This window comes from Pristiophorus japonicus, chromosome 8 (assembly GCF_044704955.1).
Source record: "Pristiophorus japonicus isolate sPriJap1 chromosome 8, sPriJap1.hap1, whole genome shotgun sequence".
Classification (NCBI taxonomy): domain Eukaryota; kingdom Metazoa; phylum Chordata; class Chondrichthyes; family Pristiophoridae; genus Pristiophorus; species Pristiophorus japonicus.
The window spans coordinates 20,392,525-20,415,909 of NC_091984.1; the positions used below are offsets into that span (position 1 = coordinate 20,392,525).

Genomic DNA, 23,385 nt, shown 5'->3' on the forward strand with positions numbered 1-23,385 from the left:
TAGAGTATGAGAAGAAGTTTGCTGGGAACATAAAAACTGACTGCAAAAGCTTCTTTAAATATGTGAAGAGAAAAAGATTAGTGAAGACAAACTTAGGACCCTTGCAGTCCAATTCAGGTGAATTTATAATGGGGAACAAAGAAATGGCAGACCAGTTAAACAAATACTTTGGTTCTATCTTCATGAAGGAAGACCCAAATAACCTTCCGGAAATACTAGGAGACCGAGGGTCTAGTGAGAAGGAAGAATTGAAGGAAACCCTTATTAGTCAGGAAATTGTGTTAGGGAAATTGATGGGATTGAAGGCCGATAAATCCCCGGGGCCCAATAGTCTGCATCCCAGAGTACTTAAGAAAGTGGCCCTAGAAATAGTGGATGCATTGGTGATCATTTTCCAACAGTCTATCGACTCTGGATCATTTCCTATGGACTGGAGGGTAGCTAATGTAACACCACAAATGGGTAATTATAGACTGGTTGGCCTGACATCAGTAGTGGGGAAAATGTTGGAATCAATTATTAAAGATGAAATGGCAGCGCATTTGGAAAGCAGTGACGGGATCGGCCCAAGTCAGCATGGATTTCTGAAAGGGAAATCATGCTTGACATATCTTCTAGAATTTTTTGAGGATGTAACTGGTAGAGTGGACAAGGGAGAACCAGTGGATGTGATGTATTTGGACTTTCAAAAGGCATTTGACAAGGTCCCACACAACAGATTGGTGTGCAAAATTAAAGCACGTGCTATTGGAGGTAATGTACTGATGTGGATAGAGAACTGGTTGGCAGACAGGAAGCAGAGAGTCGGGATAAACTGGTCCTTTTCAGAATGGCAGGCAGTGACTCGTGGGGTGCCGCAGGGCTCAGTGCTGGGATCCCAGCTATTTACAATATAAATCAATGATTTGGATGAAGGAATTGAGTGTAATATCTCCAAGTTTGCAGATGACACTAAGCTGTGTGGCAATGTGAGCTGTGAGGAGGACGCTAAGAGGCTGCAGGGTGACTTGGACAGGTTAGGTGAGTGGGCAAACGCATGGCAGATGCAGTATAATGTGGATAAATGTGAGGTTATCCACTTTGGTGGCAAAAACACGAAGGCAGAATATTATCTGACTGGCGTAAGATTAGGAAAAGGGGAGGTGCAAAGAGACCTGGGTGTCATGATGCATCAGTCATTGAAAGTTGGCATGCAGGTACAGTAGGCGGTGAAGAAGGCAAATGGTATGTTGGCCTTCATAGCTAGCGGATTTGAGTATAGGAGCAGGGAGGTCTTACTGCAGTTGTACAGGGCCTTGGTGAGGTCTCACCTGGAATATTGTGTTCAGTTTTGGTCTCTTAATCTGAGGAAGGACGTTTTTGCTATTGAGGGAGTGCAGCGAAGGTTCACCAGACTGATTCGCGAGATGGCAGGACTGACATATGAGGAGAGAATGGATCGACTGGGCGTGTATTCACTGGAGTTTAGAAGGATGAGAGGGGATCTCATAGAAACATATAAAATTCTGACGGGACTGGACAGATTAGATGCAGGAAGAATGTTCCTGATGTTGGGGAAGTCCAGAACCAGGGGACATAGTCTAAGGGTAAGCCATTTAGGGCTGAGATGAGGAGAAACTTCTTCACTGAGAGTTGTTAACCTGTGGAATTCCCTGCCACAGAGTGTTGTTGATGCCAGTTCATTGGATATATTGAAGAGGGAGTTAGATATGGCCCTTATGGCTAAAGGGATCAAGGGGTATGGAGAGAAAGCAGGAAAGGGGTACTGAGGTGAATGATCACTCATGATCTTATTGAATGGTGGTGCGGGCTCGAAGGGCCGAATGGCCTACTCCCGCACCTATTTTCTATGTTTCTATGTAATAGGGATAGGTGGCTAGCTACCCTTTGTCCGAAGAGGTCTGTTCATTCTTTTTTTAGCAAGATCAACACTCAAATCTATTCAAAGGATCTCAATGGACAGGTTGTCATGTTTAACCCTTTCACGAGCTTGTTCAAAGTTGTTATATTTGGACAGACTTCAACACATTTGCGGACAAATCAAAATGGGACAATGTAGTAAGTTGTGAGCAGGATAGTAGCAGACTTCAAGAGGACTTAGACTGCTGAAATGGGCAGACACATGGCAGATGAAATTTAATGTGGAAAAGTGTGAAGTGATGTACTTTGGGACGAACAACATGGAAAGGCAGTCTAATCAAAATGTTACTATTTTGAGGGCAGAATGAAAGAGCAGAGGGACCTGGAGGTGCATAGTCACAAATATTTGAAGGTGGCAAGGCAAGTTGATAAGGTGGTTAAGAAAGCATGGGATTTGTAAATGGGGATATTGAATACAAAAATAAGGAAATAATGCTAAGCCTTTACAAAAATCATTGGTTTGGCCTCAGCTGGAATCAAGACAATTCTGGGCATCACCTTTAGAAAGGCTGACAAGACTTTGGAGAGGTTCCAGAGGAGGTTTACGAGGAAGATATCAGGGATGAGAGAATTCAGCCATGTGGAGAGATTGGCGATGCAGGGATTGTTCTCCATCGAGCAGAGAAGGTTAGGAGAGACCTAATAGAGTATTCAAAAGTGAGGGGTTTCGAAAGAGCAAGTAGGGAGAAACTGTAAAGGTCATAGATTTAAAATAATTGGCAAAAGAACTAGAGGGAATATTAGAAATACCTTGGTTGTTAAGATCTGGAACGCACTACCTGAAAGGGTGGTGGAAGCAGATTCCATAGGAAATTTCCAAAGGCAATTGAACCTGTACTTGAAGAGGACTAATTTTCAGGGCTATGGGGAGAAAGCTGAGATGTGGCACTAAATTGGACAGCTCTTTCAAAGTTCCGGCACAGACATGACATGTCAAATGGCCCCTCCTGTGCTGTAAGATTCTATGGGTTCAAAATTGGCCCGTGGCGATTTTTGGCACACTCACCCGAGTTGCGCAGCTTTTCTACGTTTCCAAGCGCACCGGAAAAATGACTTCCCAACTTTGGCCGCTGTCCGGCCTCCCCCGGGTCTTTGCGCAGCGTGGCCAGTCGAGTTGGGGGTGGAGCCAGCGTACCACGCTGAAAACAGTGCCAGGACATCTGCACATGCGTGTTGGAGTGTGCGCGCATACGCAGTAGCTCCTCGCCCCAGCTTCTGTGTGCGTCCAGCCCTATCCTAGGCTGAGTGGCCAAACCGACCCAACTCTCCTGCCTCGTCACGGGCTTTTACCTGTGACGAGCACCCTCCTGAGAAATCGCGAGCCGATCACAGACGCGGAATCCTGTGGCATCCTGCCCAACCACGATGGAACCTACCAGCTGATGAGATGGGCTGAGATAGAGTCCGAGGATGGAGCCACCTGTTCCTGTCAGTATGGGCAGAGTGCCAACACAGGAGTGAGGAACCGAGACTGGGACGGGATGTTCCGAGTGACTCCAGGATCTCCAAAGGGAACAAATCTCGGTTTGATTGTTGGAATTGTGATTGCTGCCGTCGCCCTGATTGCTCTGGTCATTGGTGGCGTTATGTGGAAGAAGAGAGGAGGAGAGAAGAAATCTGGTTACAGCCTAGCAAACTCTGCTGAAAAAGGAGAATCATCCTCAAACTCATCAGCCCAGGCCTGAGGCTGATCCCGAAGAGAAGATCCCTGGGACTGGAATCTGGACTTGCTGGGAGGATTCATTCAGAAGCAATCCCCATTCTAGATCTTCATTTGGTTTGATTGATTGTCACTGGCTGCTGTCAGTGTTTATAATAATCTGTAATGTTTCTGGCTGAAGATGAAGGTAGGGTAGGACTTCTATTTTTTTATTTGGATATTTTGAAAAATTATGTAAATATGTTTCGTCTCTTTACTTTTATTTTTGTAGTTTAAGCTTCCATGAATGCTTCTGTTGTACAGTAAATTAACTTTGCGAAGTTTGTCATGATGTCCTGTATAGCTGTTTGATCCTATTCACATTCTTTAGTCAAGTCATTAAGTTCTGCTGGTCTCCGATGTACCTACCCGTGCTGATTTCTTAACTCTCCGCAAGGGTTTTCACAAGTGGCCACATACGCTGGCCTGAGTTAGTTTGGAGTAACTATTATCTGGCCTAAATGGCCAAAACGGGCATAGGTGGCTGGTAATGCCCCCTTTTGGGAAAAAAAACAAAACTAAAAAAATCCTAACTAACTCACTTACACTGGCGCAAATTGAATGTGCAAAGTGTGCATTTTTAGGATACTTCAGAAAAATCAAGTTGCTCAAAAAAAAACTGAGCAACTCCTGGCCAATTTTGAGCCCAAAGTGTCTACATTTCATGGAGTAACAACATTTTCTTATGGGGCTGGCCTTTGTACAGTCCTTGCCACTTAAAACGTCCATGTATAAAACGGGCAGACACTTGTGCCAACCTAAAGCGACAACCCATTATCCATTTGCACTGGTGTCCATTTCACAGTTGCCGGTTGTAGTCTTCAGTGCTCTGTTTTGAAAGATTTGATGGGGTAGACATAGGGAAGATATTTCCACTTGTGAGGACACCAAAACTAGGGACCAAAATCAAACTAAAACAACCATTTTCATTATTTCAGTTCCAATGTATTTAGTTTAAATATTGAACAAAAAGTATCAAATAAACATATCTACAAATATTCAAGTCACTGTAAAGGATGGTGGGCTGAAGTTGATTCAGATCCAGGATAATGGGACCGGTGTCAGGATGGACGATCTGGAAATACTTTGAAAGATTTACTACAAGCAAGCTACAGAAATTTGAAGATTTCCCAATAAGGAATTCAGGATGAACTTCTTTACCCAGAGAGTGATTAGAATGTGGAACTCACTATCGCAGGTAGTTGAGGAGAATAGCATAGATGCAATTAAGAGGAAACTAGATAAGCACATGAGTGAGAAAGGGATCAAAGGTTATGCTGATGGTTTAGATGGAGAGATGGGAGGAGGCTCGTGCGAAGCACAAACACTGACATGGACCAGTTGGGCTGAATGGCCTGCTTCTGTACTGTACATTGTCATTTTTACCTGCAGCTCATAACTCTGGATCTGCCAGATTCATCCTGATGGCTGGTGTTCTCACTACTGTATAGGGGGTTTCCCACTGCTAAATTGCACTACCTTGATATATTAAAATAGTGTTTGGAGGAAGAAGAATAGATTATTTAGGCTCATCTTTCTTCCTTCCGTACACCAGGATCCCTTCATTCTTCCATGTGGCCCGAGAGGGGTATAGTTGGTTGGGGGGAGGGTTAGTAAGTGGTTAGTTTATTTCAGTTTATTTTCAGGTCCAAACAGCTGCTGCAATGCCACAGTCAGACATTTTATGATGTAGGAGACCATATCTGCCTGGTATGAGGAAATACAAAGACTTAAAATTGGGTCTGTTCCTTAGAGTAACACCAATTATGAAAGGATGGGACAAAATAGATAGATGCAGACTGATTCCAGTAATTAAAGAGTCAAGAATGAGGGGGCCATATATGTACGCTTAAATGTAAGGAATTTAGAACAGAGGGAAGGAAAAACTTCTTCAGAGAATTGTGAGGCTGTGGAGTTCACTTCCAGGGTTCATGGTTGAATCTACGTCAGATAGGTGGATGAAGGAAAGGGGTTAAAGGGATATGGGAACAGGGTAGGTAAATATGATTAGAAGATTTGCTTCCTTAGGGGTGTAAATGCTGACGCAGACCGGTTGTGCTGAATAATCTGTTTCCATGTTGTAACTTGCATGTATGTATGGTTCTGCCTATCTTCATTGTCATAATATTACATTAATGTGCTCAACAGAACCTATTAAGCTAGGTTATTTTGAGTGTGATGAATGCATATCATTTGTAGATTGACGATGAACCTACCTGGTATGTAATCTTTCTTTTACATGCCTTGCATTACTGTTGTGCAGTTGCGCCACACATCTCAAAATTTGTATGCAGTGCAAGTGCTAGAATCCTTAAAATAGTAAACTAGATGCTCTAGTAATATATTGTGGAATTTGGTACACACCACATTGCTATTGCTTCCACTTAATACTGAATTATGAGATGTGCTTAAATTCTGCAATCTGGCAAACAATTTGCGCTCTAATTTTCCTCTTCTACACAACACAAAATCACTTAAGCCCTATATAGTCTCTGAGCAGAAAGATGCAAGCACAATGCCTCATGCATATGATGGATTTTTCAGCTGTTCATGCAGTGAGCCTCGTGATCTAGATGCCTTGGCTAGCAGATAAAGCAAAGCGAGACATGAGAAAAGAAAAGATGCTCATACCTGAATATTAAGAGTTCATTTTTCTTGGATAAATATTCCCTTTCAAAGTGAGCATCTTCAGCTTCCAAATCTGTTAACCTTGACACCGATATCACATAAATGCACTACACGATGTCAATAGGCACCCATGAGAACATAAGTGAAATAATAAAGTGAAGCTGCATGAAAAATATCAAGTAGAATTGCTGTTGCAAAACTGCCTTGCCTTTCAGCTTCCAGCAGTATATTAGTACCAACCCATGATAAGTCTTGGTTACAAGCAGGTTCTAAGCCTCTGATTATGTACGATAGAGTGGAGCCTGTTGTGAATCTACTCCTTTAACTCACTGGCTTGGAAAACCCTGGTCAGGTTTTTTGATCACATTCAGCTTGTGAGTGATTTTTATTGGAAGTGGAACAGGGGAACATGGAGTGCCGTGGATGAGAGAAATGAAAACCTGGAATACTTTGATGCCTTTTATAGCCATCATTGACTGATCATCGTACTTAGTAGCAACACCCCATTAAGCTGCGCAGCCAGTGAACCAGCTTTTAAATGGGAAAAACCATGCATGCACAGTATTTTGAATGCTCTGCCCAGCCCCTTAAAGGGGCCACACACCCGCTCCCCCCCCACCCAACCCCAAAAAATTAAAGGGAACGTTGCTTGGTAGGAAGAAACGGTATGTAAACAAGTAGCTGATTTAAATCTTCAAAGGCCCAGCCCCAGCTGGAGACCAACTATAGGATCCCGTTTAATTACACTTTTTTTAATGCACAACATTAGTGCTGGAAAATGTACTCTTTCTATTTCAGACACCTATTGTTGGTATTGAGCACTCCCAGATCAAGTATATATAACACAGTCAAATCCAGTGTAAAAAATCATTCCAGCAGTGTACCTCAGTCTCAACCTCAAGAAAAAAACCCTACTTGCACGGGCCATCCTATGGCGTCTCTGTCCTTAATTTGGCCTTTTTGCTCAGGAGCCTTGCAGACAGAGGAGAATGTCATCCCATCAATTTAGGCTGAATTTGAATGTAGGTCCCAAAGGTGAAAAGCCAGTTATCTAATCCAGTGCACAGCCCAGTTTCCAAACACCACACTAATTTTTTTTAACATCTTGGTTGTTATTCAAAACACTTAATGCTACAAATCAGTGTTTTTTTTAAAACATCTAGCTGATTATTGTGACTGATTTTATTGCTTACAGAAAAAAACAGCTATGTTCATGTAACTGTTATTTCTTGACACAGTAATTGAGAACAAGAAAAGTTGTAATAAAGTTAATACATTACTTTAAAAAAAATTAGATAGCATTTACAGTTCTCAAATACCTTCCCTGGTTTTAGGACTGATACTTGTCCAAAGAAAAAGCAGGCTGACTGTCTCCTGCAAGCAAGCAGATTCTAAACTGTCTCAAACTCAAACCTTTAAAAGGATACTTAATATGTACAATATTGATCTTGTGTTTGTGCCATGAGCATTGTGAGAGTCAACCAGATCAGCTGAGCAATTTCTTGTTCCCATTAACACTAGTGACAAACCTATCCACAGTTCAAACAATGTATTAATGCTATTAGTTTTCACTGTCCCATTGATTTTGTGGTATTTGTGAAGAAACTGCAAATTGTACAATATGCATCGATATAACACCGTATCACATCAACATCTCGAAGCATGTGGACACGAGAAATTGCTTCATGTATGTCCTCTAAATTTAGGGATTGAAACTTCAAGAATTTGGGCTAAAAATAACCAGCAATAAAATAGGGATGTGATGTACACCAAATATGTCCTTGTGCGCAGCTCTTCAGAAGTGTTGCAACTGATAATGTTACCACTTGGATTTAGTTTACAGAAAACCCGAGTGGTGGAAGAATAAAGCATTTCTCTTTTTCACCAATCTTATCCCCTCCTCAACAGGGAAATTCATATTGCTATGCGATTCTGTAGGGAGAGGTAACATAGAAACATAGAAAATAGGTGCAGGAGCAGGCCATTCGGCCCTTGGTTATTGCTTAATTATTGCTAAGCAACCTCTCTACCACTGAAAAATATTATTGGAGATTGAAAAAAAAAATGTTTTTAAATTATTTCTTTTACTTTTTCTTCATTTTATCTCTATCTCCATCTTTCTTTCCGTCACTTTATTTTGCTTACTGTACATGATTTTACAATGAATTAAAGATTCTGATTTATACTTCCTGCATTAGACTTTGCGTGTCTCAGTGAGGATTCTTCAACCTGATTGGTTGAAAAGCTATGCTGTGGCTTGTTCTGCTCACAAAACGCCTTGCAGTTTCATGTGCCTGATGACAGCCAGTTAAGAACATAACATAAGAAATAGGAGCAGGAGTAGGCCATACGGCCTCTAATCTGCTCCGCCATTCAATAAAATCATGGCTGGTCATCGACCTTAACTCCACTTTCCCGCCCAATCTCCATATCCCTTGATTCCCCTCGACCCCCAAAATCTATATTTCAGCCTCTGCATCCACAGGCCTCTGGGGCAGTGAATTCCAAAGATTCACAACCCTCTTGAGTGAAGAAATTCCTCTTCTTCTCTCCTTAAATGGCCTACCCCTTATCCTGAAACTGCCTCCTAGTTCTAGACACTCCAGACTGGGGATTGAGAGGTTGTTTCCCCTATCAGCTACCATGTCAATCCCCTTCAGAATGTTATATGTTTCAATGAGATCACCTCCCATTCTTCTAAACTCCAGAGTGTATAGGCCCATTCTACACAAGAACCCTAGGATGTAGGCGTCCGGTCCAGGGGATTTGACAGCATTTAGTCCCATTAGTTTCTCTGGTACTTTTTCTCTACTGAATTACATTAAGTTCCTCGCCCTCATTGGACCCTTGGTTCCCCACCATTTTAAGTATGCTTTTTGCATCTTCTACTATGAAGACAGATATAAAATACTTGTTTAACGTTTCTGCCATTTCCTTGTTCCCCATAATAATTTCTCCTGCCTCAGCCTCTAAGGGACCAATGTTTATTTTTGTTACTCTCTCCCTTTTTACATACTTGTAGAAGTTCTTACGATCTGTTTTTATATTTCTTGCTAGTTTTCTCGTCGTCTATTTTTTCCCTTTTTATCAATTTTTTGGTCATCCTTTGCTGGTTTCTGAAACTCCCAATCCTCAGGCTTACTACTATTCTTTGCAACATTATCAGCTTCTTTCAATCTAATGCTATCCTTTAGGTAGCCATGAATGGATCATTTTTCCTGTCGTTTTTTGTTTCTCAATGGAATGTATTTTTGTTAAGAATTATTAAATATTTCTTTAAAAACTAGCCACTGCTATCTACTGCCATACCTTTTAATATATTTTTCCAATCCAACTTAGCCAACTTGCCCTTCATACCTATGTATTTGGCTTTATTTAAGTTTAAGACTCTCGTTTCGGACTTGGGCAAGTCATTCTCAAATGTAATGTGAAATTCTGTCGTATTATGATCACTCTGCCCCAGAGGATCCTTTACTGTGAGATTGCTAATTAACCCTGTCTCATTACAAATACAAGATCTAAAATAGCCTGTTCCTTGGTTGTTTCCATGACCTGGTTGCTGCTGAAAAGCCCGCAAACAATCTGTGGGCAGCTGTCGTTCCTTCACCGCTGACCACAAAATCCAGCCATTGCATCAGTAAGCCTAAAGCAAAATGTCTGCATTCACTTATGATTGAAATTGAGTCCTGGTAAGTTTGAATTAGTTACTCAGGATTGCTAAAATCTGGCCAAAATTGGAAAAGCTGGCTAATGGCTAATTAAAAGTTACATTATTTATCTTGATGAAACCCAAGGAAAGCTGTTAAAATTCATAAGCCACCACTTCCCTTGAGCAAAAGTAATAAAGAAATAATGTAAAACTTGTATTCTAAATCAACACTATTGTAACATTAAAATGACTGTTCACAACAATGGTAAGGAAGGTCCTGGAATCCTGTCATACCCAAAGAACAATAATTTGCACTGTTTCATTTTTAATAATTTGCACCATTTTTAACTTTCAGTTCAGTGGCTGTAATGCAAAACTTGTACTGCAGCTTCCATTTTGGTAAAATGAAATATACCTTCCTCTGGATGAAGGTTGGGTAAACCTTTGCAGACTTTACTGTAGAAAATCTTGATGAATCAGCAATAGGTAATATGACTACACACTAGGGCCCCAAGTTTCCACACGATAAAAAACGGGCGCCCCTCCGAGCTGGGTGCCCGTTTTTTGTGCCGGAAACGGCGCCAGAAAAAAAACGCGCGATTCTGGAGCGCCCTGCAGCTCCATGTCTGCTTGGCGCGGCGCCCAGGGGGGCGGAGCCTACCACTCGCGCCGATTTTGTACGTGGGAGGGGGCGGGTACCATTTAAATTAGTTTTTTTCCTGCCGGAAACCCTGCGCATGCGCGTTGGAGCGTTCGCGCACGCGCAGTGTGAAGGAAACATTGGCACTCGGCCATTTTTGTAGTTCTTTGTAGCTGTTTAATTTTTGAACATTTTTTAATAAAAGCACATTGCCATCAGCACCGAGGCTTCTTGCAGCAGTGAGAAGGCTGCAGGAAGCCTCAAAGTTGAGGCAGCCGTTTCCCGACCCCCCCCCCCCCCCCCCCCCCCCCCCCGCCGTCGGGAACGGCTTCCTCACTCTCCCCGCCCCCCGCGGGAACGAACGGCTGCCTCAACTTGTGAGGCTTCCTGCAGCATTCTCCCTGGCTGAAGCACTTTCACACAGGTAGGAAGATGGTTTATTTAATCTTTTCTTTGCTTATAAATTTTTATTCAGGTTGGATTTATTTGTATAAGTATAAATAAGGATTTATTATAGAATTTAATGACTTCCCTTCCCCCCCCCCTCTCCCCCCCCCCACCTCGTTCTGGACGCCTAATTTGTAACCTGTGCCTGATTTTTTAATGTGTAGACAAGTTTTTTCAGTTCTACAAAAATCTTCACTTGCTCCATTCTAAGTTAGTTTGGAGTACGTTTTCACTGGAAACTTTGAAATCAGGCGTCAGTGGCCGGACACGCCCCCTTTTGAAGACAAAATTCTGTTCCAAAGTAAAACTGTTCTAACTGACTAGAACTGCAGAAAAAAAAATGTGGAGAATTGCGATTTCTAAGATCGTCCATTCTCCACCAGTTGCTCCTAAAAATCAGGCGCAAATCATGTGGAAACTTGGGCCCTAGAAAACAGAATAACAAAATGGAGAATAGCTGAAGACTCCTTCATTGTGTTTCTTTATACATCTTGCATTTAACTTTTGAGTGCAAGTGAAGTGAGCATTTATTTGTTCTGACAAATGTACCTTGTGAAAATAATTCAGAAAACCCAAAAAGTTTTTACTTCTCAATTACATAGGTGTTATCGGTTGATGTTGTGAGCTTTCACTACTTGATTAAATACAATTCCTAGTGGCTAAATACAGTACCTAGGTGCATAGCACAGACTTACCCGTGATCTGGTACTAAACTGACTCTTTCACTCTGCCAGGCTTTAAAGACGACTTGTGTGGGAAATGGAAATGTTCACACAAATGTCTGTAAAAGATCTTTATACTGGAGTTAAAACTGGGGTCCATAGAGTCTTTCCAGGGGGTCAGCGGAACCCCCCCCCCCCCCCCAATCAGTGATGGAGAGCGAGCTGGTGTGGAGCGGCCAATCGCTGCTGTACGGCGCAGTGAATGCTTGCCATGACAGCAGCAGCTGTGCGCTGCAGGAAGAAGAGAAGGAGGAAGGGAAAAAGACTGCAGGGCAGCAGCGGCAGGAGTTGGAGGCGGAAAAGCGTAGGAACTGACTGTCTCTAAACAAAGATCTTGTCCTGACTACCAGTAGCTGCAGCACCGCTGGGAGACAGCCAAAAAGAACAGTAAGTCGGACATACATTACATTAGATCTGTCCGTCCATGGTCAAGGGCTGGCCACGGAGCAAATCTGACATCATAATCTGGGCAGTGCTTGAATACACTGAATAACCAATGTATTTGTAGTTTTTAAAAAAAACAGTGCTTTAAAATCACTCATTTTATTCATACAAACATGAGAAATTCCTGCTTTGTAAATGTCATCATAGCTATATTGCAATTCAACATCAGAAGATCCTAGTACAGTATCAATACAAGGGGGCAATAATAATTTAGGTGTGGGTCAGTGATTACTAATCTATTTGAAAATGGGTCGGACATAAGAACAATGATGGACAGTTAAAGACCCACTAGCCCATTGAGCCTGTCCCACACAATTGCAATACCTTGTGTATCACAATATATATACTCCACCCCACCCGAAACCATATGATCCCCTGGGAGAGGCCAAAAAACAGATTTTTTAAAACCCAGGCCAATTTGGGGATAAAAATCTGGGAAATTCTTCTCCGATTCATCTAGCTAAACAAAAGTAGTCCAGGAGGTCACTCTGGCCCTGAATTCCCTTCTGTAAAAGGTGATCTCCACTCCAGCCAGAAACTGATGCAGCTCGTGCTTAAAGGAATAAAGGAATTCAGCAAATCAGCATCCACCGCACAACATGGCAGCCTTTTCCAGAGGTACACTGGTTTCTGGAAAAGAACCACTTCCTGACATCTAACCGAGATCTAGCCTTATACGACTTAAATTTGTGATTCCAAGTCCTCCCTAACCTATTTAATTGGAACAAACTATCAACTGGAAGACTATTGATTCCCTTCATTATCTTATAAACCTCAATCAGATCACCTCTAAGTCTACATTTCTCTGAAGTGTACAGTCTCAACTCTTTTAGCCTATTTTGATAACCAAGTGCTTTAAACTGGGAATTAGTCGAGTTGCCTTCCTCTGCACCCTCTCCAAAGCTTCAATATCATCCACAACCACATCCTTCAACCAAAACAGTTTTAAGAACCACTGGTATAAAGTAGATGGCCAATTGCTGAGACTGTTGTGTCTGAAATAAGCAAGTCATATATTCCATAGTTCTGCCATCCTTCGCCTCAGTGAGCATATTTCCCTCGATGAAAATTTAAATTCGTGACTAGAACCTTTAAACTTTTTTTGTCAGTTTATAATCAAACTCTTTTTTTTGTTAATGTTGTTTCTGGGTCTGTGCCAATTAACCCTTTCACTCAAGTTCAGAAAGATTCAACTTGACTCTTATTGGTGACCGTGATTATGCTTTATTCAGTACAAGCAAGACTTGATGTATTACAGTATCTGAGCAGAAATTGAGGAAGACTTGCATCCACTCTAAAAGTGAGTTCTTAGGTGACTGAACAGTACAATACGGCAATTACAGTCTCTGTCACGGGTGGGACAGAGAGTCTTTGAAGGAAAAGGTGGGTGGGAAGATTGGTTTGCCGCACGCTCCTTCCGCTGCCTGCGCTTGCTTTCTGCATGCTCTCGGCGACAAGACTCGAGGTGCTTAGTGTCTTCCCGGATGCTCTTCCTCCAATTAGGGCGGTCGTTGGCCAGGGACTCCCAGGTGTAGGTGGGGATTTTGCATTTTATCAAGGAGACTTTGAGGGTGTCCTTGAAACGTTTCCTCTGTCTGGGGCTCGCTTGCCGTGCAGCAGTTCCGAGTAGAGCGCTTGCTTTGGGAGTCTTGTGTCAGGCATGCGAACAATGTGGCCTGCTCAACGGAGCTGGTCGAGTGTGGTCAGTGCTTCAATGCTGAAGATGTTGACCTGATTGAGGATTAACCCTTTCACTCAAGTTCCGAAAGATTCGACTTGACCTTTTATTGGTGACAGTGAATATACTTTATTCAGTATAAGTAAGAAAGACTTGATGCATTACAGTATCTGAACAGTAGTTAACAAGGTGCAATCAAGTGTTCGATTAACTGCTATGCCCTTGGACAGGCTAATGGGATTCGAGGTAGACAAGTCCCCTGGTCCTGATGAAATGCATCCCAGGGTATTAAAAGAGATGGCGGAAGTTATAGCAGATGCATTTGTTATAATCTACCAAAATTCTCTGGACTCTGGGGAGGTACCAGTGGATTGGAAAGCAGCTAATGTAACGCCTCTGTTTAAAAAAAGGGGGCAGACAAAAGGCAGGTAACTGTAGGCCGGTTAATTTAACATCTGTAGTGGGGAAAATGCTTGAAGCTATCATTAAGGAAGAAATAGCGGGACATCAAGATAGGAATAGTGCAATCAAGCAGACGCAACATGGATTCATGAAGGGGAAATCATGTTTAACTAATTTACTGGAATTCTTGAGGATATAACGAGCATGGTGGATAGAGGGGTACCGATGGTGTGGTGTATTTAGATTTCCAAAAGGCATTCGATAAGGTGCCACACAAAAGGTTACTGCAGAAGATAAAGGTACGCGGAGTCAGAGGAAATGTATTAGCATGGATCGAGAATTGGTTGGCTAACAGAAAGCAGAGAGTCGGGATAAATGGATCTTTTTTGGGTTGGAAATCGGTGGTTAGTGGTGTGCCACAGGGATCGGTGCTGAGACCACAACTGTTTACAATATACATAAATGACCTGGAAGAGGGGAGAGTGTAGTGTAACAACATTTGCAGATGACACAAAGATTAGTGGGAAGGCGGGTTGTGTAGAGGACACAGAGAGGCTGCAAAGAGATTTAGATAGGTTAAGCGAATGGGCTAAGGTTTAGCAGATGGAATACAATGTCGGAAAATGTGAGGTCATCCACCTTGGGGGGGAAAAAAACAGTAAAAGGGAATATTATTTGAATGGGGAGAAATTACAACATGCTGCGGTGCAGAGGGACCTGGGGGTCCTTGTGCATGAATCCCAAAAAGTTAGTTTGCAGGTGCAGCAGGTAATCAGGAAGGCGAATGGAATGTTGGCCTTCACTGCGAGAGGGATGGAGTACAAAAGCAGGGAGGTCCTGCTGCAACTGTACAGGGTATTGGTGAGGCCGCACCTGGAGTACTGCGTGCAGTTTTGGTCATCTTACTTAAGGAAGGATATACTAGCCTTGGAGGGGGTACAGAGACGATTCACTAGGCTGATTCCGGAGATGAGGGGGTTACCCTATGATGATAGATTGAATAGACTGGGTTTTAACTCGGAGTTCAGAAGGATGAGGGGTGATCTTATAGAAACATTTAAAATAATGAAAGGGATAGACAAGATAGAGGCAGAGAGGTTGTTTCCACTGGTCGGGGAGACTAGAACTAGGGGGCACAGCCTCAAAATATGGGGGAGCCAATTTAAAACCGAGTTGAGAAGGAATTTCTTCTCCCAGAGGGTTGTGAGTCTGTGGAATTCTCTGCCCAAGGAAGCAGTTGAGGCTAGCTCATTGAATGTATTCAAGTCAAAGATAGATAGATTTTTAACCAATAAGGGAATTAAGGGTTATGGGGAGCGGGCGGGTAAGTGGAGCTGAGTGCACGGCCAGATCAGCCATGATCTTTTTGAATGCGGAGCAGGCTCGAGGGGCTAGATGGCCTACTCCTGTTCCTAATTCTTATGTTCTTATGTTGGTTGCAATCTCTATGCTTCCACCCCGTCAGTCCTTGCTTCTTGTCCATCCGGTGAGACACGTGTGGATCCTCCTCCAGCCTATCCCTTCCTTCTTGGCTCATCTGTTGGATGGTTTTAATATTTTAGCCAAATACCTCTACAACGCTTGTGTCTAAGAGAACCCCTCCTTATACCCCTTCTTCACTGTAAAGTCTGGGGACCAGTCAACCGAATCATGGACTTACACCTGAATTTCATATTCAATTACAGGGATGCCACTTACTCACTGATCCCACCTGTCTTGGCCAGGCCATCACCGTCATGACCATCTCCTTCTGACACCATCTGTGTTTCACTCCTTAACAAGGCATGATGTCCTTGTCCGTCATTTATCTCGCCGAGGAAGTGAACAGTTCTGATTTTGTTATGGCCTCGCTATGACTTGGCCTTTGTTCCTTATCAGGGTCTCTGGAATCTTGCTACGGTGGCCTTGTTGTTTTATAGGCAGCTATTCTTTTATGTGAAAATGCTGAAATGACATATTTTGGTCAAGAAGGACTCATGAGCCTTTAATGTTCCTCCGTCTTGCCTCCCAAACCAGGGCTACCCAGGGCATTTCACAACAGGTTTACAAGTATGATTATAAGTGTAACAATTACATAATGAAATCTTTAATCTCCAATAAATAATAGTATGAGCTGATTATATTTCAGGTTAGTTAGCAAGTGAATTTGAAGTGGAAACTTTCCCAGTATTCTCTCAAAGGTTTGCAACTCAGAATGAGAATAAACTTTGTCGGTCATCATACTGGCAATAGGTATTTTCAAAACCAAATTGTTGAGCTCTCTCCTGTCAGTTTCCAAAGCTCTCTGGAGCTGAGTCCACGGCCAGATCAGCCATGATCTTGTTGAGTGGCGGAGCAGGCTCGAGGGGCTAGATGGCCTACTTCTGTTCCTAATTCTTATGTTCTTTATGTTCTGTCTGATGGACTTCCTGTACACTATCTTGGCTTTCTTCATGTGCTTTTCTTCTCAACTGCCAGTTGGGGCTATTTGTAATAGGGCTGAGAATGTTGAGTTAAGATTATAAAGGCTAATGGTAAGTTAGTGATTTTGTTTTCATTAGTCAGTGTAGTGGTAATGCCAGGACACAAACTTGTGATCACACAAAAATTAAATGGAAAGTTAGTAACAAAATTCTTCAGAGGCGGATTAGACTGCAGAATTTTCTGCTACAAACTGTCATTGAAGCAGAGACCAAAAATCGTTTTGGTTGTTTAAAAAAGCGGAGTATTCAAGGGATAGGTGGCTCATAGGGAAACACTTTGCCACAAACTACATGGGCCAAATGGTTTGTTTCTATGCTGTATTATTCCCATAATTCTGTTTAGCTCATTTAAAAAGAGGTGAAGGATATAATTTTTGAAAATTTAAGCTTTCAATTCAATATAGGTTATGCTTCAAGTATCAGAATTTTAAAAGCATGATTTGATGATACTGGAAGGGTAAGTAATTGAACTGCTAATATGTAGCCATTAGAAATCTGCCGTACAGTTATTGCACAATTGTAGGCATAGAGCTCGATCATCATTAGTTACATGTGGATGCTTTTCCGTTTTGTACTCATTTACAGACATTTCCTCTTTGAAAAATAGTAAATGCAAAATAATATTCTAGTAAGTAGTGCAGTACTGCACATCTGGGGATCTAGCTTTCTTATGTAAGAACATTTCATTGTTTACTTTACTTGCAGGAAATATGGATGACATAAGGGAATGTACAATACAAAAATATTGGTAAGACAGTAGATGCCCGTTACAAAACTGCAACAAAGTTTTTAAACTCAAATCTGTTGCAGTAATTTAAAAACACTAGTGAGTTATTAATGGATGCAGTCACTTTGGAGAAGAACCTAAGATTTTTTTTTTTAATTAAAAAAGAGCACATGGTATTAAGTCAAAGATTCTTTTGTGGAAATGTTGCAAAAGATTCCTGCTTGTAGTCAATAACGGGGAGAAAACTTCCTTTGTAAACCTAGGGAAGTTTGGTTTTCTCTTCAGTGATTGCTGCACAACTCAATTGCTTACATCATTGAAGCATCCATCCCATATGTTTTACTCTCTAACAATAGTGTATTGTGAACATAAAAGGTAGTAATTTATAAATTTGGATAATTATTTCAGAAACTGTTTTTATTTAAGTACATTTTACAAAATTGGTACCATCTGTTTAATTAGTTGAATGGTTTTCTTAATTAGATTTGAAGCTTTAACGGATCGATGATTGCACAACCAGAAAAACATGTGTATGTGATAATGGCCATCAGCAATCATTAAAAAATCCTGTTTCTTTTCATAATACTATAATCCCAGTAGATGTTAGGCATGTTTTTGTTTTCCTGTTCCAATTTAATGATTTAAAAATATTTTAAAATGTGTCTTTATATCCTTTCTCGGTCTTTGCTCCCTGCCCTCTCCCCCTCCCCCCCCCCCATAGATTTTTTTGAGGAGTGTTGAGAAATGTTGACTGCTGATCTAAGCAAGTTTGTTCGAGTTATGTCAATACCTGCCATTTGCATGCAGGGGTTCTTCCTGTGAGCAGGGGTTCTTCCTGTGATTACAAGTGAAGTGGGGAAAATGTTGGAATCAATTATTAAAGATGTGATAGCAGTGCATTTGGAAAGCAGTGACAGGATCAGTGCAAGTCAGCATGGATTTATGAAAGGGAAATCATGCTTGACAAATCTTCTAGAATTTTTTTGAGAATGTAACCAGTAGAGTGGACAAGGGAGAACCAGTGGATGTGGTGTATTTGGATTTTCAAAAGGCTCTTGACAAGGTCCCACATAAGAGATTATTTTGCAAAATTAAAGCACATGGTATTGGGGGTAATGTATTGACGTGGATAGAGAACTGGTTGCCAGACAGGAAGCAGCGAGTAGGAATAAACGCGTCCTTTTCAGAATGGCAGGCATTGACTAGTGGGGTACCACAAGGTTCAGTGCCAAGACGCCAGCTATTTACAATATACATTAATGATTTAGACAAAGGAATTGAGTGTAATATCTCCAAGTTTGCAGATGACACTAAGCTGGGTGGCAGCGTGAGCTGTGAGGAGGATGCTAAGAGGCTGCAGGGTGACTTGAACAGGTTAGGTGAGTGGGCAAATGCATGGCAGATGCAGTATAATGTAGATAAATGTGAGGTTATCTACTTTGGTGGCAAAAGCAGGAAGGCCATAATATTATCTGAATGGTGACAGATTAGGAAAAGGGGAGGTGCAACAAGACCTGGTACATCAGTCATTGAAAGTTGGCATGTAGGTACAGCAGGCGGTGAAGAAGGCAAAATGGCATGTTGGTCTTCATAGCGAGGGTATTTGAGTATAGGAGCAGCGAGGTCTTGCTGCAGTTGTATAGGATCTTGGTGAAGCCACACCTTGAATATTGTGTATCGTTTTGGTCTCCTAATCTGAGGAAGGACATTCTTGTTGAGGGAGCCAAGGTTCACCAGACTGATTCCCAGGATGGAAGGACTGAGCTATGAAGAAAGACTGGATCGACTCGGCTTATATTCACTGGAATTTAGAAGAATGAGGGGATCTCATAGAAACATATAAAATTCTGATGGGATTGGACAAGTTAGATGCAGGAAGAACGTTCCCGATGTTGGCGAAGTCCAGAACCAGGGGCAACAGTCTGAGGATAAGGAGTAAGCCATTTAGGACTGAGATGAGGAGAAACTTCTTCACAGAGAATTGTGAACCTGTAGAATTCTGTACCACAGAAAGTTGTTGAGGCCAGTTCGTTAGTTGTATTCAAAAGGGAGTTAGATGTGGCCCTTGCGGCTAAAGGGATCAAGGGGTATGGAGAAAAGGCAGGAATGGGGTACTGAAGTTGCATGATCAGCTATGATCATATTGAATGGTGGTGCAGGCTTAAAGGGCCGAATGGCCTGCTCCTGCACCTATTTTCTATGTTTCTATGTAAAGTGTTTTTAAAAGGTGACCTAACTTCATAAATGTGGCGGAGATGGTAAGCTGAATCAAGTGACCCAAACTAAATTCCATAATACAATAGATTCTTTGGTGTAGTTGCTTGTAGTGGGAGTGAACTGCTTTCGAGCAGGCTACTTTCAATCGGAGTCATCGTCCACACAGGTCTCAAATTAGAAAGTAAGCTTTGGTCAACTAATAATTCCAGCAGCTTCTGAATTTAGTGATTTTGGAATGCAGGGTTGCTATCTGGGGAATAAAATATTTTCCCTTTTTCAATGTTGTCTATGCATCATTTACCAAGTCGGGTTTGTATTCCACTGGTTAACTATTAGTAACTCCTCGAGGTCCCCACCATCACAGAAGCCAGTCTTCAATGAATTTCATTCACTCCACGTGATATTAAGCAATGACTGAGCACACTGGATACAGCAAAGGCCCCAACAACATCTTGGCTGTCGTGCTGAAAACTTGTGCTCCAGAACTAGCCGCGTCTTTAGCCAAGCTGCTCTAGTTCAGCTACAACACTGGCATCTACCTGACAATGTGGAAAACTGCCCAGGTATGTCCTGTCCACAAAAATCAGAATAAATCCAATTCAGCCAATTACCGCCCCATCAGTCTACTCTCAATCATCAGTGAAGTGATGGAAGATGTCGTTAACAGTGCTGTCAAGTGGCACTTATTCATCAATAATCTGCTCACCGATGCACAGTTTGGGTTCTGCCAGGACCATTTAGCTCCAGACCTCATTGCAGCCTTGGTCCAAACATGGACAGAAGAGCTGAATTCCAGAGGTGAGGTGAGAGTGACTGCCCTTGACATCAAGATGGCATTTGACTGAGTATGGTATCAAGGAGCCCTAGTAATACTGAAGTCAATTGGAATCGGGGAGGGCGGGGGGGAACTCTCCACTGGCTGGAGTCATCTCTAGCACAAAGGAAGATGGTTGTGGTTGCTGGAGCCAATCATCTCAACCCCAGAACATCACTGCAGGAGTTCCTCAGGGCAGTGTCCTCGGCCGAACCATCTTCAGCTGCTTCATCAATTACTATCATAAGGTCAGAAGTGGGGATGTTCGCTGATTGCACCTCCATTCGCAACTCCTTGGATAATGAAGCAGTTCATGCCCGTATGTAACAAGACCTGCATGGCATTCAGGCTCTGGAAATGCCTCATATTCACAATGCATATGTAAGATGGAAAAAAGACCCCAGAAGAGGCGTGGGTCCAGTGGCAGCACGGGCCAGCCCATACTGCGATATGTGTGTGCACTAGGTCCGTGCAACAGAACTGGTCTCCAGTCGTCTTGGTTAATCCTTGCCACTGGACCAAGGACGAGCTCTGTCAAGCCTGTGTGGTGGCTGGTGTGCAACAGCCACCACACATTAAAAAAAAACGCACAGGCATCTTCCACCCTTCAACATGTAGTTCTGGACCTGGAATATTAGGTCCTTCATTGAAATGCCTGTGAACTCATTAAATTCATCGCTTTTTGGCGTGGAAGGAAGTCATCCTCGATTCGAGGGACCGCCTCAGAAGAAGGTAAGATGGGAATTTTTGTCTTGCATATTGAACGGAAAACCACAACCATGCACCAACCCAGCAATGTTAAGACAATTCCAATTACCACTGTAGCTACCTATATGGCTTTAGAGTGAAATTCGCCATTAGTTTCAAAAAATTGTGGAGAGCTGGAATAGTGTGAATTGCATTTAGCCTGTCCAGACATTTCAGTTTTTAACTTTGAATCCAGCTCATGCAAATTCAGTAGGATTAAATTCATGGCATCAGCGATTTAGGATTTAGAAAGTAGGTAATTATGATTGCAGAATTATGTTTTTTGCTACTTTAAAAGCACGGATGTTCAGTGAAGCTGTTGAAAGCTTCTTATCCCATTTGCTTAAAACCTCACCATCATTCCTAATTAGAATGCATGCTTCAAAAATCAAAAGTCTTGCATTTAGTCGAAGTTAATACCACACATGTGCATTATAGTGGTTCAGAAATCATTAACAAGTTATAGGATGGTTTGTGATTATGCTAACGAGTAGTTTTAGTCAAAATCTGAGAATCCCTGATTGGGGAGACCATGTGGGTGATTATTTGAAATACCTTGTGCCAGCATTGTGAAGCCGATTTATTGAAACAAATTATTTCATAAATCCCTGAGCATATTTTTCATTCTGTAAAATAGCAGACTTTGCGGTTTAAATTGGTGCATAACATGGATGTTGAGAACAAATTAAAATTTTTTGAAAATCTGAGCTTAAGTACATGTGCGAGCTAATCCAAAATGTGACTTTGTATTCTTGTCAATTTGCAGCAGCATTTTTTAATATTTTTACAAGATCTTCCAAGTTTAAAAATGCCTACATAATTTATAGCATGCATTTGAGTTAAAGTAATCAAGAAGCAAATCCTTGGGTAATGGCTTCCATATCAGAGATTAGATTTGTTACAGGTATGTATCCATCTTGCACACATTGCTCTAGTTTCATGAACATTCGTCTTCTTAGCGGGTACGGTAGTGTAGTAATTATGTTTACTGGACTATTGATCCAGAGGCCAGGACTAATAATTTGGAGACATGAGATCAAATTCGGAATTTAAATTTGGTTAATTAAATAAATCTGTAATTAAAAAACTAGGAGCAGTAATGGTGACTGAATCTACTGGATTGTCATAAAAACCCATCTGCTTCACTAATGTCCTTGCTGCCCTTAATTGCCCTTTGAAATGGCCTAGCAAGCCATTCAGTTGTACCAAAACATTATGATAAAGTCACTGAGTACCTTCACCACACGGAATGCAGCGATTCAAGAAGGTGGCTCACCACCACCTTCTCAAGGGCAATTAGATATGGGCACTAAATGATGGCCTTGCCAGTGACGCTCGTATCCCATGAACGAAGAAATTAATTCCAAGTTGTTTGGTTGTTGATTTTAATATTTTAATTGAAATTGTACAAAAAACCTACCTCCCATCGAAAATGCATTGAAAATGTTTTCATTCAAAACTTTTAATTGAAATTATTAGTTAATTTGAATTTTAACTGCTGTTGGGTCCTTACCAGTAAAAACTACTGCTTAAATTGAATTCAATCTGGTTCAACTAGGCCAGAGCAGTTCACCTTCCTGGGTTGAACAACATCACCTTGCTAAATGAATTTGGAACCCATCCTGATTCTGCATTGTGGATCAGCCACCTCAAAAACTATTGGCCTGGATTTTGTGTTAGTAATAATGGTGAGGCTGTCAGCTTTCACTGTAATTGGGGAGTAAATCAGACGACAACTTCCATCGTATGCAGTTAAATATGGAAATTCGGCAGTTGCGGTCTGAATTACCCTGCTTCTCCGCAGGCTGAGCTATAACAGAACCTCCTCGATAGAAGCAGCATTGAAATATGGCATGAAGTTGTGGTACTTACCCACTAGTTACCACTAAACACACCAGAAAAAGTTAGGACTGTTACATTCAAGAGTAAGTGAATTTTTAATGACGTGATAAGTGAAAATTACTGCCAAACAACCTCTCTGGCCCTGAAGATGTAATTATATAAGTGTAGAGCCTCATTTCTTCAGAAGTTAATTAGGGTTGGAGATTTTCTTTAAAACAAAATTTGCTTGTAGTATGGTGTCGCAAGGCAGAAAAGTAACCTTGTTAGTTGACAACTATAGAGCTCATGTGACGTGCCTAACAGAATCCATTGCTAAATGCTTTTAGCAGAAGAAGTTGCTAAGGATC

At 41.8% G+C, this 23,385-nt stretch overlaps 1 protein-coding gene across 2 annotated transcripts in view; it reads left to right on the top strand.

The window, feature by feature from the left end:
- Nucleotides 1-23,385, top strand: part of hs2st1a (heparan sulfate 2-O-sulfotransferase 1a) — a 254,012-nt gene that overhangs the window by 177,697 nt on the left and 52,930 nt on the right. The gene's annotated exons all lie outside the window — the stretch shown is intronic.